This window comes from Bidens hawaiensis, unplaced genomic scaffold (assembly GCF_021521415.1).
Source record: "Bidens hawaiensis isolate Kalapana, Puna unplaced genomic scaffold, B.hawaiensis_p1.1 tig00095452_1, whole genome shotgun sequence".
In the NCBI taxonomy this organism is placed as follows: domain Eukaryota; kingdom Viridiplantae; phylum Streptophyta; class Magnoliopsida; order Asterales; family Asteraceae; genus Bidens; species Bidens hawaiensis.
The window spans coordinates 2,485-22,788 of NW_027504555.1; the positions used below are offsets into that span (position 1 = coordinate 2,485).

Sequence of the window (20,304 nt, forward strand, 5' to 3'; positions counted from 1 at the left end):
GCTGGACACAAGCCTGCCTTCTTGAATCTCTAGTCGTTTGACTAAATTGAAAAAATCTACAAGAATGCTCTTGTAGATGACATTGCAAGTTTTGTTTAAAAGGTAATCAAGAAGAAGAGAGCAAGTTATGGTGCAGAGTATGAGTCTGTCAAAGCTAAACATAAAGATATCCAGTTTTTGCAAATACATGGCTTTGAATACAACTCTTTAATCAAGCTTTCTCTGGATGATCTAAAAAGAAGCGCAAATGATTAAAGACTCACATAAAGTACAAAAGAGCATTGTTGATAGTGAGAGAGAAAAGAACTTGAAGATGCAGATGGTAAAGGAAAGGGAGGAAGGTGAAAAGAAAGAAGCTGAGGCTAGGGAGTGGTTCAAAGATCGTCAAAGGGTCCCAACTTTGAAAGACATAGTTTTGAACAAAGGAATGACCGAGGAGGAATTTGACAATATGCCTCATGCTCAACTCCTTGATATCTATCACAGAGAGTAGAGGATGAACTTGGAAACACAAAGAAAAATACAAGAGGACAGAAGGAGAATGGAAGAAGTGGTAAGTGCTGAGATGATGAGTGCCCTGCACAAAAGGGGCGCTAATATGGGAAGACTTATTGTTCAAACTGATGATACAATCAAGAGATGGTTCGAAGAGTCAGAACTTGAAGAGGCTAAGAGGAAGAAACAAGCAAGCACAAGCAGAACCCCAAGGTTTGAGATTGTAAGGACAGAACCTTCAAGAGATTTAAATCTACCCACACATCTCTACTATGATAAAAGATTCAAGAACTTGAGGGTGATTACTGAGGACAAAGAAGAAACTCTTATTATCTTTAGAGATGATTTGAGAAATTTTTTTAGAAGAACAATTGAAGGAAATGGCTTAACTGAAACTATATGACAATCAAAAGAGAAGCCAACCAGCCGGGCAGCAAAGGCGTAAGACCTCGAATCCCGGGAATCCTACAGTTGGTAATCACATCCACAATTCACAAAAATTTAAAATCAGACGATTCGTTTTTTAATTAAAACAAGTTCAGAGTAAATAATAGCGGAAAAAGTGTAGTTATTTAAAGAAAATCCCAATCATGGGAACAAGTGTCCAAAAATCAAATATAAATATAATAGCCGTTTTATTGGAAATCCTCAACCAGAAATGCCTTCAACCTTTCGAGTAGTCCCCAGCACGTCCAAGCGATAACTTCCAATCCTTAACCTGAAAATCAATCTAACATACACACAAAGTCAGCTTGAGCTGAGTGAGTTCAAGTTTTCATAAACGACATTCATTAAACAATTTAAATTCCATGAGTAAGAAATGTAGGGAAAATCATGAGTAATTAGTTACATAATTTCCCTTGGTCAAAACATAAGTCCATAAAATCATAAAAAGCTTTTCTATTCAAATCGTAAGTAAATAAAACATTTAACATCTTTTCGCGCAGCACGGGACTCCTCACCCCGGGTCTTCCCGAGTAATATATTTGACCCAGCCGCGGTTTAACAAAACCATTAAAATCATGTAACACGAGCCTCCTCACCCCGGGTCATCCCCAAGTAATATATTTGACTTGGTTACAGTTTAAATAAAACAATTCACGCAACACGAGCCTCCTCACCCCGGGTCATCCCGAAGTAATATATTTGACTCGGTCGCGGTTTAACATACCCAAACACGTGATACGGGACTCCTCACCCCGGGTCTTCCCCAAGTAATATATTTGATCTGACCACGGTTTTCAGAACGGCGGGCCTCCTCACCCTGGGTCTTCCCTAAGTAATATATTTGACCCAGCCGCATCATAAACATGCAACACGGGCCTCCTCACCCGGGTCTTCCCTGAGTAATATATTTGATCTGGACACAGTTTACCAACAGATACACATTCACATACATACATACAAACATCTAATTCAAATATCCAACCAACATTATCATCACATACAATCCATAAATAATGGATAATCTAGGCATTCAATACTGAGCCTAATAGCAAACTCGAGCTTAGAGCACAAGTAATATGTATAACCTTAAGGAATATATGACCATAAATGGGTCTAAAATATCCTAAGAAGAGAACACAATCCACTCATAGTTTTATAAATGCACAAATACAACTAAGGCTATGTACTACCATCCAATTAGTCTTAACGAGTAAAATCGTGTAAAATCGTATTACGGTGTGCATGCTAGCCCAAAACGTAAAAAGAGTAAAAAGGGCATCATGAACTCACATGAAACGAGCCAATAAAATACCAATAAGTATGAGAACTTCAAAGCCAATCCACAGTTTACAAGCCTGTCGGATTGCACACAAAGATTACTAACTAAACGTACCGACTCGTTTATCCTACGTGACGTTCTAAACATGATTTGATTGACCTAAAGCCTTGATATTACCAAATCCAATTACATCAGCCCCCGAGGCCATGTATTTACCAACACCACCCTTAGTTAATCCCGAGGACAAAGGGTTCCCAATTTACCCCTGATAGTTGTTGACTTTATCGAATACGCGCGTTTAAGAGTTGTTTAGGCAATTAACATCCATCTCAGCCTCGTGTGGACCCGTTATGATAATTTCTCATCCAACAAGTCCACACGAGTCAAATGGGTCGGTAACTCGAAGCACAATGCACCAACTAATCAATAAACGTGAATGCGCGTTGTACCGACCAGTTTGAATAACCAACAACCAATTCAGTCCCAATACCTATAAAAATTATTTTCCAACAGTCCCTATACCGAACCGAAGTCACCCGAGCTGAATTGGTCGTTAATTACTTCACCACTCGCGTTAAACGCAACTAAACACTATTCTAGACAACCGAAAACTAGTTTTTAATCTACAACAAGTTGACCAATCAAACGAACACCAATGGACACGATTATAAAGTATGTAATTCTAGACATACCTAGGAATATGTTGGTGAAAAAATCACTTCAAACAGCCCCGACACGATCACAATTGAACATCCACCGGTTAAGCCTAAAACGAACTTATCGATCAATAACATGTAAAACGTGCAGACTTTAGCATGCGAAGATGCATTTAATTACATAGGATAACCTTTGAAATAAATTATTAAATTTTTACCAGAATTTAATAAATGTCTTAGGTTTATCAAAATATTTTTATTATATTTTTCTAGTGGAGCAAAAATTATAAAACTTTCTCCAACACAGCAAGGTACGTATAGCTATTTCAGTGCGCAACAAAATGGTTTTATTTTTATAAAATTCATTACCAAACGAATTAAACGATTCCAATTGGGTTTGATTCTTAACTTAAAATATTAAGTTCCAGAAGTGGAACCAACTAATTTGAACTTGTTGAAAAAGAGTTATGATATCGGGAAGATAAACAAGAATCCATCATCCTGCATCAGCTTTGACACTCGATCTTATAAATTCATAAAAGCCATTCAAATCTCGTCCAAATATTACATATTATATCTTTGTAGAAATAGACTCAATGTATAACATCGTGGAAACAAGAATCGATCAAAAACAATGGGTTATCATCACGTTATAGACCCTACAATAAACATATACGAATCTGTCAGAAACTGTGACAATCAAAACTCAACCCTAACGTGTTCAACAAAGGGTTTAAGGGTGAAAAGGAGTTGTATTAGGCTGGAACCAACCTGGATTTAGTCTCGGGAGGCTGGAGAATGGCCGGAACTTGCACAAAAATCGAGAAGGACCTCTGTATAGCTGCTGCCGGTGGCAACTTAGGGTGGGGGTTAAGGTTAACTTATTATGTTAATACAAATGTTACGTCTAGGCCCTCCATACTTGGATGAAAAGTTAGGAAACTTAACTTACGAGAACGACCAGGAGGCTCCTAAAGACGTCAGAACGGGTCTCGGTTAAAATACAAACTTTACAAGGTTTAAGGATTTTAATGGAAATTTACGAACGTTACAAAAGGAATGACCTCCCCAAATTTATCAAGGACAATCTGAGAAAGGATTTACTTTTCTCAAGCACAAGAGGAGAGAGGTCCATAGCCAAGCTGAGAGGGAGAGAAGATATATAAAGAATAAATGAAGTACATACTTTGAAACTCTCCATGTTTGATACAAAGAAAAGAAAAACTCGAGCAAGAAGCTCACATGGAAAGAGGAAGACATTGAGGGAGATGCGAAATGTTGGAGCCAAACTCTGTGGCACAACAAAATGGAAGGATCTCTCATCTTACTTATAATCGACATAATGATTTAGTAACCTTGAGGAATGCATCGGGAGGTCCGATTGCAGTAATCATGTATGACGAAGACCTCAGATTCATGCATCCTGAAGATCTTCAAGACATAGTAGATGCTGAGTTTCCCTTGACGCCCAAGATGTAGTGGAGTTGGATATGATTAAAAAGAACGATGCTCTTGTTATACTCAAAAAGGAAAAATCTGACATAAGGAGCAGAAGGAGGAGATAGCATAATGAAGACTTAATGATGATCATTTATAATTCTGTTTATCTTTGTAATTTTATTTTATTTGCAAATTGAAATGAAAATAGGTTAAACGGGTTAATTTGTGACTTTGAATTTGAGTTCAAGCTCTTCAGATGTCCAAGAGTTCTAATTTAGGATACTATTATTTTGATATTTTAACTGAAATGAAATGTGATTCACCATTTGATTGCTACACATTTCTAGCATTTTGTATTGGCTCATTTCCAGTTGCCATCATAGTCGAGCCGTAAACGAATTAATGAACATGAACGGGGCATGGGCATGTCCGTTCCTTTAGCTTTAAGTCTTTAACACAGGTTCGAGTCATCCAATACGGACAATTAAACAAACATGTTTTATTTGTTTGTTTTCGTGTGTTAAGAAAATAACATGGTCATGTTCGTTTGTTAACAGTATAAACGAACCGTTTACAAACATAACATAACTTATTGAGCTAAAACTAATTAAAAGACAACGTGAACAACGACGTATTGGGCTTAAAAAAGTTATTAAAACTAGACTATATTGTAACGGGCCTTAGAACTTTAAATGAATATATCAACGAACATAAACGAACGAATATAAATGAACAAACCGGGCATGTCTTAATGTTCCTCGTCTAACTAAATGAACAAAACTGAATGTGACGCATGTTTCATGTTCGTTCATTTGATTAAATAAACAAGCGTAAGCGAACTACCAGCCAAATGATGCATTGAACATTCGGTTCGTTTACATTCCTAATGACAATGTGAGTTGGTTGTTTCAGGTTTCACCTTGGCATGATATACCATTGCACGTTGGTGACGGGGCATTTAATATTATTGTTGAAATCCCCAAAAGAATCAAGCGCAAAAATGGAGGTTGCTACCGATGAGATATTCACTCCCATTAAACAAGATACAAAGAAAGGGAAACTTAGATACTACCCGTAAGTCCTTTATTCTTGTTGCAACAATATCTCCTTTCTTCGCTGTCAAACTGACAGAGAATACTCATGGGCCCCACCATTCTGGGTGTTCAAAACAAGTTCGGTTATGCGAATTTCTGATAGTTGATATCACTATCCGAAACTGTGTTTTCAGATATCCATTTTGAAAGTTTAAATTAATTGTTAAAAATTTAGAGTCGTTTTTACAAATTTCCGAAAATTATCCGGAACATCCAAAAATCATCCGAAAAATTATTGAAATATCCAAAAATTACCCTAAATATCCATAAAAATATCCGTAATATCCGAATATTATCTGAAATTTATAAATCGTTTTTATTATTTAATAATTAAAAAAAATATTTCGGATAATTCAGATATCCGAAAATTTTCAAAATCACTATCAGATTCTTTCTGAACCCGAAAATTCGAATATCTGTGATTCGGGTATTCCAAATTTCGGTCATACCAGATTTTTCGGTAATTCGGATTTTAAGATATTTAGGATACATATTTTTTTGAACACCCTTACCACCAATAGGTTGCTGCTTATTGAACATTGGCCCAAAAGTATAAGACTATTGCAATATTTGAATTTTGAAGCCTGTACATTTCTTTCTGTTTCCTAGGTATAACATTAATTGGAATTATGGATTACTTCCACAAACATGGGAAGATTCATCGTTTGCAAACCCTGAGGTTGATGGAGCATTTGGAGACAATGATCCTGGTAATTTGACTCTGGTTATGCTATTTTTGTGTGGCATTTTATAGTGGGTATTTTTAAGATTTATTTACTTGGTTTGGTATATGCAGTTGATGTTGTTGAAATTGGTGAAAAGCGCGGGAACATAGGTCAACTCATGAAAGTCAAACCGTTAGGTGTCTAGCTATGATTGATTAGGGAGAACTTGATTGGAAAGTTATTGCAATTTCCTTGGATGATCCGAGAGCATCACTTGTTAATGATGTCGATGATGTTGAGAAACATTTCCCGGTATGAGAAGTTAATTAGTCCTTTGTGTGTTGCGTTTTTATGCTGTTATTAAAAAAGCCATATTATTACAAATAATTTAATTATTGCATAGTGATTTAGTGATTTCGTATATGTTTTCTTTTAGTTAATCTTTTTTATTTTATGTAGCGACCATAAGAGGTGTAAACAAGCTGAGCTGAGTTTGAGCTTGGCATGTTTAACTTAACAGAGCTTGAGCTCAGCTCGTTTAGAGATCTATATCCAAAGCTTGAGTTCAACTCCTTATTGATAACTATTATATTTTATAGATGACAATAATTTTGTTACATATTAGTATTATTATAGTTTTATATATGTAACATAAATAAATAATACATAGTTATTTATTATCATAATTATAAATATAATATATAATTTTATTTATCATGAAAATATATATACTATATTAGAAAAAGGTTACTAATATTATATAAATAAAGGCTCATTTATTATACAAGCTTATTTTTAGGCCCTCGTCTAAGCTCGGCTTGATTTGGTTTTTAGCAAGCCAATCTTGAGCATCTGAACTTGTTTACGCCCCACTTTTAATTGGAGATAAAACATAACCCGGATCAACTGCATATTACATTGGGACTAATCAATCAATTTTCTTTAGGGTACTCTTACCGCAATCAGAGACTGGTTCAGGGACTACAAGATCCCTGATGGCAAACCTGCTAACAACTTTGGTCTCGGCAACAAAGCGGCTAATAAGGTACGCATTTAGTGTTTTTTCAGTGAAATTAATAATATTGAAATAATTTAGGTTAATGCTGAATTTGGTATGAAATGAATGACATGAGTATGCTCATAAGGTGATCACAGAGACGAATGAATCATGGGCTAAGCTTGTGAAGAGATCAACACCTGCTGGTGAGCTTTCGCTCGTGTAGATGCTAATTATTAAGTCTATGCATTTGACACATTTTTCACATCATGTGTGTCATGATGGCGACTTTAGTTATTTTTCCAGTCAGTGATTAATGAGAACTCGTTTCATAAATTAATTAGACACCTGAACTTGTTACTTTGTATTTTTAATCAAGTTGTGAACTGACACAGAACGTCTTGGTTGTGGTTCCAAACTGGTTCGGTTTAAGTCAATGGTGTTTAAAACTGGTTCCTGTACGTAGGCGTCCACATTCAAAACGCTTAACCGACACATACCTGTGTCCTGAACCAAAATTGAACTGGTATTTATGATCCTATATATTAAAGCTGGTTAACCTGAACCGAAACCGGTCAAGAACTGATTATAAACCGTTTTAACTTTTTGTTGACCGAAACAAACCGGTTTCAACCCAACCCAGTAATGGAACCAATTCTACCTTCCAATGTTTAGGGTTTGGAATCGGTTTGTGTACCTCTGCCCATCCGTAGTAACTGGTCCTGTTGGAACTGGTCTGATCAATGAAAAATAGAACTGAGTGGAAGCCGTTAGGATTGAACTGTATCGGGTTGAGTTTGGAACTAGGTTGTATAAATTTTTATCTTTATATAAAACTATATTTTATCCCCCGTATTACGGGTTTTGCATTATTTGTTTCTTTTGTTTATATATATTTTTTTGCATTTTAATATTATTTATTGTAAGAAGGTTAATAATATACAAAGGGTTTGATGATGAAATGGTTTCACAAATAAATGAAATGTTATAACTCAGTTTAAAAGCTATATGAGTTTCATGATACCATGACTCGTTTATGTTTTTACTATATAATTATTTCTAAATTATGAATAGTACATTCTCTTTTTTTTTCTAAATCGGGAACTTTTTTTACTATATCCTTATTTATAGGATTTTAATATCAAATATTTTGTAAGATTAATTTTTAATTTTATAAGATGTTACAATCTGTTTAAGGACTATGGGTTTGGTGAGACCCATAACCGTGAATTTGGGACAAATGCATGAGAAATCTCCATTTAAAAATAACACAATATGGTGACTTGAGAGGATGTAGGGAGCAACCAGAGAACTTTTAAAAATTTTGTTTATATATATTTAAGATATAATGTCTAGACTTTAAAAAACAGACATAACCAGTTCTCAAATTGGTCAAGATGGAATCAATCTCAAGCCACTAGGTAGAGTTGGAACTGCATATAAGAATGTGTAATTAGGCCAAGTTTGGGTTTAGAACCAGTTCCAGTCCAGGAACTTTTTTTTTGGTACACCTTTGGAGATAACGATTAATCATTGATGGATTCACGAACTTACCAATACGTAAGGATACCCGACGAACTTAATCATTGTATTTTACATGATCTTGTGCTATAATTTCTGAATCTTGACAACAGTTTCAAATCTCCCAAAACCTACTCAAACATTCAGTGGTATCACACAACAACAGCATGGATGGATCTTCATCACAACTTAAGACTTCCGCTAGAAACAAGGGGTAAAGTAGCTGCGCCATTCGCTAGAAAAAGCCAAGAGACAAACATGGACTACAGCCAGCGATGAATTGGTAACAGTGGTGTGACTGACTACATATATTGTAACAACTAGGGTTTTCGATTAATACTTTCACCCGGCTCGGTTAAATGTTCGGGTTATCTTTTTATTTAAAAGTATTGCTTTTATCGAACTAAATTGAGTATTTTATTTGTTTATAAATATATCTTTTATGTTCTTACATATGTAGCCCAAAGTATTTAGTTATCTTATTTTGTATCCCTTCTCAAACTCCAGGGTGTTTTCAACAAATATTGTTATAACCCATTTATGAAAACGGGTTATTCTGATCCAGATCCTAAACCAAACCCATTTGTCATATCCGTTTACCCATATCCTTGGTTATGTGGGTTTTCTTGTACCCGACCCCAATAATAACCAAAATTAAGCTATCAAATCCTTTTATAATCAAGTTTTGATCTCGTAATCATTTGTAATTACCAAATCGCAGCCTAACCGACACTTTAAGAAAGTTAACCATATCAATTGTTGATTTGTTTTCCTTTTTGAACCAGCCGACACCCTAATTACCTTTAGAACATGAAATCTGCAATGATATTTCAATTAAACAGAAAGATACATTCTTTAATCAGTGGCCGACACAACCCTTATATATAATGATTGAATTACTCGTTTTCATACTCGTTCTTCAACCCAAGCGCCGGCCACTGAAGCTTCGATTTAACCCTCCTCTGATCATCAACTGAGGTAAACAATCATATGGTTTTGATCGTGATTCTATACAGATTAACAGCCCTATGGCTGATTTGGTTAATTTAATCGGGATAGATCAAATCAATCTGTTAGGGTTTATCATTCAAAACTGATTAGACTGCTTGTGTTTATAATTAACAGAAACGGGTCCTAATCGTATCTTCTGGTTAGCCCAGCTGGTTAAACATGCTACAACAAGGGCAGAGGTCGCGGGTTCGACCCCTTTACCCTTACTTTTTAGGCCTTTTTCTTGTTTTATTTTATTTTAAACATTTAAACTTTTATATTATTAAAAATAAAAACTAATTAAATAGTGAAAACCGACTTTGATAATACTCGTTTAACTCACGTTTTCATTAGTGTATACACATATAAACGAAGTATATTATAATTTAAAGACTATATATATATATATATATATCTATCTATATATTCACTTAAAATCTAATATTATTATATAAAAGCAAGTAAACTATATATACTTATATTTATAAAAGTTAAAAGTAGTATTTATTAAGTTATGTTTTTTTTAGAATAATTACTTTATTTTATAAATCATATATAATATTATACTATTATAATATTTACTTATTAATGATTATCTAGTTGTTATAATTACATCCTATACTTAGCAAGTCCGTTTACTCTCGTTTTCTCATAACGTTCGCGTGTGATTCTTTTCCTCATTCTCATTATCTTAAATCATCTTCGTTCATCCTTGAGGTGAGTACCACATTCCCCCATTTTACTTGTTTTCAATGTTTTGGGGACATATGCGTAAATATATTTCTCATTATATACTTATACTTAAAACTGCAACTTTGTCTTATGTTTTAACAACTTATACCTTACTTGTTTATGTGCTTATTTGCTTTGTATGCTTTCGCATTCGGAGAGGTCCAACATAATCTCAGTCTAGTATGATCATACGCCAGTCGTTATAGCTTTGTGCTTCTCGACATCTCAGTTATACTTGCTCATTTGGTTATTTTGTTATTCTCATATGACTTGTTGCAAATACATATTTTTATTTATACTTTGAACTGGTGTGTTGCTCACTCAACCTTGTGTTGACAAAACCATTCCATTTTCAACGCATATGCAGGTATTCGTTGATGTGAAGTACAAGATCACTTAAGGATTTTATACTAGAGGAAAATTAACGAGAAAATATTATTTATGACCTTTGATTGTTGATGTACTTTCGTTTTGTTTGGATATTGTATGAGTATTTGTATTTATTTGAATTTATTTAATAGATATCGAAACTTTTAATATTGCATATAGTAACCTTTGAAAAGCTGTGAGCAATCAGTTTGCCCCGACATTTCCGCCGTTGGTTGGGGTGACATATATCTAGCGATAGCGCTGGAAAACACCCAAAATGGGTAGTAGTATTTGGCAGTGGATCCATGAGTATACCATGTGAGGACAACATTCTAGTGCAGTGAGAATGCAGAACAATTTATGCTCACTTGTATATGGTAGAAAATATCTCGTGGAAACATTTATAGAACTCCGCTAAGAGGTACAAGCGAAATGGTTGGTTTGAAAATCAATTGATTTCAAACGCACATGAGAGTTATATGCTGCTCAAAATGTACGTTTCTTATACGAGGTATGAAAGTCACACTTGAACTATGAAGGACATGAAGTAGTGCCGCAACTTCTGAGTATCTAATCAAATCCCAAATCTACCCGTTTTTGTGAGAAAATGGGCTGCAGTGGAAACAATAAACTAACATAGACCGAAGCCAAAGGTGGAGAACTTTGATTCAAGTGAGCACACGCTTTGTTGGCCGTTAACAGATGATTTTATCTCAATGATGATACTTTCTCCGTTAATGTTATTGAACTACCTCGTATTATGGACATGGAGAAGGCCAAGCCCGAACAATCAAAAAGTAAAGCCATAGATATGCCTCAAGAATGAATTGATAACGAAACACAAACGAGCACACAATATTTAGGGTGAACTCACGTATTATTATAATCAAGAAACTAGCACAAAACTTGAATACAATAATCCCTCTCACTTATACAATAACCCTAAAATGGCTTTGTATATATAGGGAGACCCTAACTTGATCAATAAGTAGTTACCAAATATAAAAGCCCAATTGTAACCCCATAAACCCATTACATCATTAATGAATTCCATAGGCCCAATAGGTCCAACCTGGTCACCTACACGTGACGGGCCGATATTGATGGAAATTACCAACAATCACCCCTAATTTCTGACTCGAAACTAGGAGATCTTCAACACCGAGCAATCTTCTCAGCTCGTCAAACTTGATTCTTGCAAGTGCTTTCTTAAGAATGTCAGCTTGTTGTTCCTTGCACTAATATGCTCCACCGCTAACATTGTTGACTTTACATCCACATGATGTGATTGCCATTCCTTGGTAGATGCAATGACAATGAGCATACGAACGGTTTCAAGTCTTGCCACCGGAGCAAAGACCTCGTCAAAATCAACTCCGGGTTGTTGCACATAACCCTTTGCCACGAGTCTTGCATTATATTTATTAATTGAACCATATGCATTTCTTTTCACCTTGAAAACCCACTTCCATCCGATAGCTTTAGCCCCTCTCGGTAACTCGGTCAACTTCCATGTGTCGTTTCGTTTAATGGATTCGAGTTTCGCTTGCATAGCCTTTATCCATTCCGGTTTGGATTTTGCTTCACCAAAATTTCTCAGTTCACCTTCTTCTAATAAAAAAGTTCAATGTCCTCCACTTCCGAACATAGGACATGATCATTGAACTTAACTGGTGCGATTGGAACACGTGTAGATCTTCTCAGGTTACTTTCTTGTAACATCCCAAAACTTCAAATAATAATGTTTATTATATTATTTATTACGATGGGAAAGTTTACTCGAGTTAGTAAATAAATAATAAAATAATAATGATAGGGAGATAAGTAGGCTAATTAGGGGGTTTAATAATGGACCAAAAAGGAAAGATGGGCTTTAAGTCAATGGGCTTAAGGGAGTATAAATACCTCTTAAACCCTAATCCTTTCCATTTCCATCCATCTTATTCTCTCTTCACACTTAAAACACACACACACCCTCCATAGTCACGGCCGCAAGAGGAAGAAGAGGATCCAAGGGCCGACCGAGCTAAACCTTAGTAAATCCTTGATATACAACAACATACAAGATTGTAGTCCATAGCCAAGCAAAGCCGTAACCTAGAAACACCAAAAAGGTATGTTCTTTACGTTTAAAGGTTACGTTTTTATGAACGGTTTGCCATAAAACTTAACCCTAGAGTAGAACGGGTCTTGATGTTTCATAAAGTTGCAAGCTTGACGATTAAATGGACTTAATGGACCTTCGGTTAAATACGGTTCATGAAGGGAACCCTAGATTTAGCTTGGAACGTTTTAAATCCGTAAAGGTTTAAACTTTACACCTAAAGAGGGGTAGATCTTGGTGATGTACTATCATGGGGTGCAAAATGGTTAAGAATGGTAGAAAAGGTTGTGAAAGATTAATGAAATGGGTACCTGAAGCTGGGTTAAGGGTGTTAAGATAAGAAATCAAGCTGAAAGCATCAAACCTGGGCATTCACGGTCAAACCTGGGCGTTCTCGGTCAAACCTGGGCGTTCTCGGTCAAACTTGGGAGTTCTCGGTCAATACAAGGGTTCTCTGCCTGGGGCGGCCATCCCATATCTGTTGGGTTTGGGCCTGAACCCAGCCGGGTCCAGGTGCTTTACTGGACAGTTGGGCCTGGACTAAATTAAAGTCCACAAGTTGTTAAGCCCTTGTCTAAACTAAACAAACAAGCCCAACTTAGGAAGCCCGTTGGTAAACTAAAATACCAACTTAATTATTTATACGGTTAATTAACAAATATATATTTAACAGTTAGCCGAGCTCAGTTAAAGAAAGGAATTACGATAAACGGCGAGCGCAACAGGATCCAGGTGAGTTTGCCCCATTTCCTTGTTATGTTTTCGGGGCTGTGTGCATACTCGATGTGACAGTTAATACACTTACCTTAAGTGGTAAGTGTATGCTATATATGATAGATATGAATGATTGCTTGTCGACATGTGAACGATCTTCGGATATTGCACGTACCGCTAGGTGGTAGTTTAAAGATATGATTGCTATATATAAGATGCATGAATGATGTATGTATGTTATGTGATATATATAAATGACTGATAGTACGTGAACGATCTTCGTATATTGCACGTACTGCCAGAATATGGACCGATGACATGATTGTATATAAGATGGATGAATGATGTGAGTACGTATGAAACTTACAAATATACATATTATAAGGTATGGCATAATGATAGTAATGGAGGGTGACCGTACCCTAATAATATCCGAGGATGGAGGGTGACCGGACCCTAATAATATCCGACGATGGAGGGTGACCGGACCCTAATAATATCCGAGGATGGAGGGTGACCGGACCCTAATAATATCCGAGGATGGGGGGTGACCGGACCCTAATAATATCCGAGGATAGATAGGACAGTAAATATATTGTATGAAAATAATAAAGTATGAAAGTGTGTATGAAGTTATGTATTGATAGTAAATAAGTATAGTAGTTATGATATGTGTATGTATTGTATGTTGCTTGATTAACTAGAACTCACTCAGCATAGCTGACTTTTAGTATGCATGCAGGTGATCAGACTAAAGAACTGGCATGAGGATGGCACATCGCATGGGTTGAACGGCTGGCATCTGAAGAGGGAAGAAATGATATTTTAAATATAACGTTTTATTATATGCTTTAAAGACAAGTTTAAATGTTTTGTAATCAAATGATTGAAGTTGACGTTTCCGCGAAAGTTTTAATAAACTCTGATTTGTAGAACTGTGTTTATGAGTAATTCCAACGCTAAAGTGAGGCACCGGGAACGAGGCCTTACATTTCTGGTTCATTATGTGCTGCTGTCGCTAAACCATTTGCTGCTGGTGTCGCTAAACTGGATGCTGATGTCGCTAAACTTGTTGCTGAGTTCATGGAATTAGCGACCAGAGTGTCAGATGCCGTCGCTAAAGGTGCTGATGGGCTGTCTGAATTAGGGACAGAAGCTATCGCTGATTCTGTTTCAGAATTTGGCGACAAAGCTGAACAGTCGTCGCTAATGCTGTTTCTTCCAATAGGCTCGGTTACAACTTGCCCAACTCCGGTATCAATAACCCCATTCCAATCAACCCAAAATAAACGCGGTGCTAGCTCCGTTTCTTCATTGGATTGACCCGAATTAGACCAAACCCACGTCTTCTTCTCGCCAAAAACCACATCACGAGCTATCACAACCTTCTGGGTCTTCGGATCGAACAACCGGTAAGCTTTGGACCTGGTCTCGACTCTGATATGCACTAAAATCCTCGAACGGTCATCGAGATTTTTCAAGTGATTGCCCACTATCTTTGCATACGCCACCTATAACCAAATACTTTTAGATGGGCAATATTCAGTTTCTTTTCTTTCAACATCTCATATGTCGTCTTATCTTTTAGGGCACGAGTAGGAATCTGATTCTCGATGTACGTTTCATGTCGGATTGCCTCATCCCATAAGTAATTCGGAACACCCATTGCTTTTAACATGCTCCGTGTCATCTCCAATAAAGTTCGGTTCTGTCTTTCAACCACCCTGTTTTGTTGAGGTGTGTATGGTGCCGTTAGATGTCTTTGAATGCCTTCCATGTCAGAAAATTGGTTGAATTCATGTGAGGTAAACTCACCACCTCAGTCGGTACGAAAAGTCTTGATCTCTTACCCAACATCACTTTCAACCAATTCATTAAACTTCTTGAAAGCTTCAAACGCCTCATCTTTAGCCTTCAACAAATACGTCCAAACAAATCGTGAGTAATCATCGATTAAAACAAAAACGTACCTGTTACCCGCTATTGTTGGAGGGGTAATCGGTCCACACAGATCACCATGCACAAGTTCTAAGGCTCGAGTCACCCTAAACGCCGCCGAATTAGGAAAGGACTGCCTCGTTTGCTTCCCGACCAAACAAGATTCACATAACTTGTTTTCATGGGTAACGCCACGCATCCCTTCAACCATCTCCCTCTTAGCCATTAGCTTTATTGACTCAAAGTTCAATTGACCAAGCCTAGCATGCCACAACCAACTTGTTTCTTCCATTCGGCTCAGTACACTAACCGGTTTACCAATCTTTAATTGTATCTGGTATAGCCGATTAGGGGAACGAGTCACCTTCATTAATAACCTACCTTGCCCATCATGCATCGTAAGGTAGTTATCCTTTATATGAATATCACACCCGTGTTCCGAGGCTTGACCGAGACTAATAATATTGCTTCGAAGACTCAGTATAAAATAAAAATCCGTAAGCAAACGATGTTCACCACTTTTAGCCTCAAATAATATCGACCCCTTACCGCTTATATCAACATAAGAGTCATCTCCAAACTTAACCTTTCACATGACACGGTTGTTAAGTTCAGAAAAGAAAGACTTGTTACCCATCATATAGTTACTCGCGCCGTTATCCAATACCATTCATCACCATCTTTAGACTCATAGTTTCCAGGGATAACCTTCTTTTCATTCAAGAACACCGTTTCTTGAACACTCTTAATCATAAACAAAGCATGATCCCTTGTCTCGGATGCTTCAGCTAACTTTGCTTCACCTTTAACTTTCTGTTTTCGGTTGGGACACTTATGGACAAAGTGTCCAAACTTATCACATCGATAACATTGAACCTTTGAGATATCCCGGGGTTTGCCCTTATGTTCACGGTTTTCCCGGTGCATGGCGTTTTCTTGATGACCATGGTTATGACTCGACCCACGACCACCTCGTCCTCGCCCTCCTCCACGTCCATGACCTCCACGAGTGGACTCACGATCATTGTACCGACTACTTGAGGATTCAGACCTTTGAAACATAAGCTTACCTTGGGTTTCGGAATGCATGTCTTCTTCCTGAATCCGCTCCTCGTATGCTTTTAAACGTCCCACCACATCTTCAAACCCAACAGTTTTGAGATCCAAAGTTTGTTCAAAGGATGCAACAATTTGAATAAACTTACTTTGGGGTAGACTTGAAAAGAACATCTTGACCACCTTAGTTTCCTCGATCATCTCTCCTAAACTCGCAGCCTTCGACGCCGTACACGAGAGTTTCGCCACAAACTCATCAATGGCCTCCGTCTCTTTCATCCACATACCATCAAACTCATTCAAGAGAGTTTGCAATCTTGCCTCCTTAACCCGATCAGCCCCCAGATTACGCGTCTTAATCGCGTTCCAAATCTCCTTGGCCGAATCAAGATTACCCACTTGCATGATTGTCGCTTCCGGGATCGATTGATAAATCAAAGCAATCACGATGTTGTTTTTATCATCATTGATTTCACCCAGATGAATGGTAGTCCAAACCTTATGAACGTTCAAGAGTACCTTCATTCGAATAGCCCATAACGTGTAATTGGTAGAGGTAAGCATGAGACTTTGGAACGCATTCGGGTTCCCACTCTCACTTACACCGCTCGTCTTCACTGTTTCTTTGTCACCCATTGTTCTTTATTGACCTCTAACCACAAAAACAATCCGATTGTTGAACCAAGAAAAGGAATTAAAAAATACTTTTTATTATTTTCTTTCCTTGAACTCCTCGTCGACAACTACAAGGAATTAAAATCAAATATCCTATTATCCAATTCTTTATTCGTTGATTGGCTGTGTGGTAATAAAAGTCAAATAATCATTATTCTCTTTGTATTCAACTCAAAAACTTTCTTTCATGTACAATCGAACTTCGGCAGCAACAATATTTGGATGATATGATTGACTATGGTTTTGATCGATAGACATATATACCTTAACCGGCTCTCGATAACAATTCAAGAACGAATTGATAACGAAACACAAACAAGCACATAATATTTAGGGCAAACTCACGTATTATTATAATCAAGAAACTAGCACAAAACTTGAATACAATAATCCCTCTCACTTATACAAAAACCCTAACATGGCTATGTATATATAGGGAGACCCTAACTTGATCAACAAGTAGTTACCAAATATAAAAGCCCAATTGTAACCCCATAAACCCATTACATCATTAATGAATTCCATAGGCCCAATAGGTCCAACCCGGTCACCTACACGTGACGGGCCGATATTGATGGAAATTACCAACAATGCCAATGTTGGGTTTTTATATAGGCTTTCTAAAATTTTAGTAAAGGAAAGCTTAAAACGTAAATTTAAAACAATTACATCTCCCACCAACGTTCCATTCATAAGTAACTGAACCATGATATTGTTTTAACGTAAAGAAATGGCATCACCTTTTCTTTTGTGTCAAAACATTGAGGATGTCAAACCAACCATCATACCCACTTGCTTTATTGATTGATAAATCCTATGTCATGTGGTACCATATGACATCTAATATACATTACAATATAAAATCTCGTCCTCCTCCTTGATGGTAACAACTGAAAACTATCCATCCATATGGATATTTTGGTTCTTATCAAATCAAGAGTGAAATGGTGAAAAGTCAAGACGCTCACATCACAAAGCATGGCATGGCATGGCATGGCATGGCTAATTTTAAATTCAAGGAATATACTTTATGTGATGAGTTAAATCTTGTAAAGTAGTTTTATAATTTTATAAAGACAGAAATACAAATTTTAACTTTTAAACATATTAAATTTACAGATCAAGTCCTTTAAAAAGTTTACTTTCAGGCGGTATTTTTTATGTGATAAGGTGCCTCGTATTTAGACCTTTTGACTAACAACCGTCCATTTTCTCAGTTAAGTCTTAGCATGTGCCAGACATGGAAGGGTATAATTTTACTTATTATTAACAAATATAACAATATTAATATGTACTATAAAAATACTATTATTTTATATTAACAAAACTGATAAAAAACCTAAACCATCTCATGTCAAGCAACAACCGCACTGTCTGTCATTACCCTTGATCACCACCATCACCACCACCATATATCATTACCATCAACCACAGCCACACACCACCATAGCATATAAATTGTATATCCTACCCTTGTTATTCTCACATCGTTGCACAAGGAAAAAAAAAACCAAAATCCATAACCAAAATTGAAGTCCAAACCTTACATTTTGCTTAAAATTGCAGTAGGTTTTAAATCAAAGAATAAACCCTAGATCTCGCCATAATTTTTTAGACTTACTATAAATAATGAAGATCTAGTTGGAAAATATGGACTAGTTCGATTAGCTTAGCGTGGCCGGCCGAGTTATGACCCGTAAGAGTTACACATTTGGCAACAAGCATAAAATACGCTTAATTTAGTTAACCGGTAATGACAAATAACATTATAGAGATATTGGATAAATAAACTAACACGGGCTTGAGGACCGGTTATTGTTTTCATAGTATTATAATTATAATATTAACATGGATTATTATCCAAGAAGTAGTAGTAGTAGTACGTGTTATTAAGATATACATATGATTACTTAGAGAGGAATCTAACTATCTAAGGATATATATATATATATATATATATATATATATATATATATATATATATATATATATATATATATTACGGGGGCTGTTTTACATTATTCGTTTTTAATGATTATATACTATTTGAGTTTAGTTTTATTTATTGTAAGGAAATTTATAATACACTTAGAGTTTGATGATAAAATGGTTTCACAAATACCTAAGATGTTATAACCCGGTTTAAAAGTTATTTGGGTTTGGTGAGACCCAAGACCCGCTTATTTTTTTACTATAAAATTGTTTCTTAATTATAGATAATATCTTTTAAAAAAACCATATAATAATTTTTAGTATATCATATTTTATAGGATTTTCACATCAATAATTTGGTGAGAATAATTTTTAATTTAATGAGATGTTATAATTCGTTTAAGGAATATTTGGGTTTGTTAAGACCCAAACCCGTGAATTCGGGTCAAATGCATGATAAGCTTCCATTTAAAAATCAAACAAATCTGGTGACCCTAAAAAAAAGGGAAGCGACTACATCGCGACACGAGTTGTTTCAATTTCTGCAACATCCCAGTGATTACAGATTAATGAATAAACCAAATTAAGGGGAAAAAAAGAAAAAGAAAAGTTGACTCAATTTCCATACATTAACCGATTCTATATATTAATTCAGTTTCTGCACAAACTACACATATACATATTAATTCAGTTCTACATATCACATTTTGAATCACACTAATCCCCACTTGACTAAAAAAATGTCCAAATAATAATTTCAAAATTCCAAATACATGGTAGCAGCTCCACCATAGCATGACATAAAAATATGCATGACTTCCTTCGCCCACTAAACTGATGACTATTAATCGGCCCGGTAGTTCTGATCTATGACATAATTAAGTGAAGAAAAGCTTTGTAGGGCGTTTCTGGCATATACATGAGAGAATGACAATGGATGCTTGCAAACCTGTGAAACATATTTGTTTTGGTGTTTTAGTAGAACGTTCAAGGTAGCCAAGAATACTTCCATTTGCTAAAGTAAAATTGTTCGTATGACAATTCTAAGTATAATGCCAAAATATAAATAAACTCCCACTAATTACAAGATTCATATCCAATAGGCAGATAGCTAATGCAAGAGTTAAAAAAGGTTTTCCTTATCAACGTAACTCATTACTCCACAATTAGACCTAAAAACCCAGATTATCGGATTCGTTA

The 20,304-nt window shown here is 36.0% G+C and overlaps 1 pseudogene; it reads left to right on the forward strand.

The window, feature by feature from the left end:
• Window positions 1-247: 247 nt before the first annotated feature.
• Window positions 248-7,299, forward strand: LOC143608055 (soluble inorganic pyrophosphatase 6, chloroplastic-like; annotated as a pseudogene).
• Window positions 7,300-20,304: the final 13,005 nt, after the last annotated feature.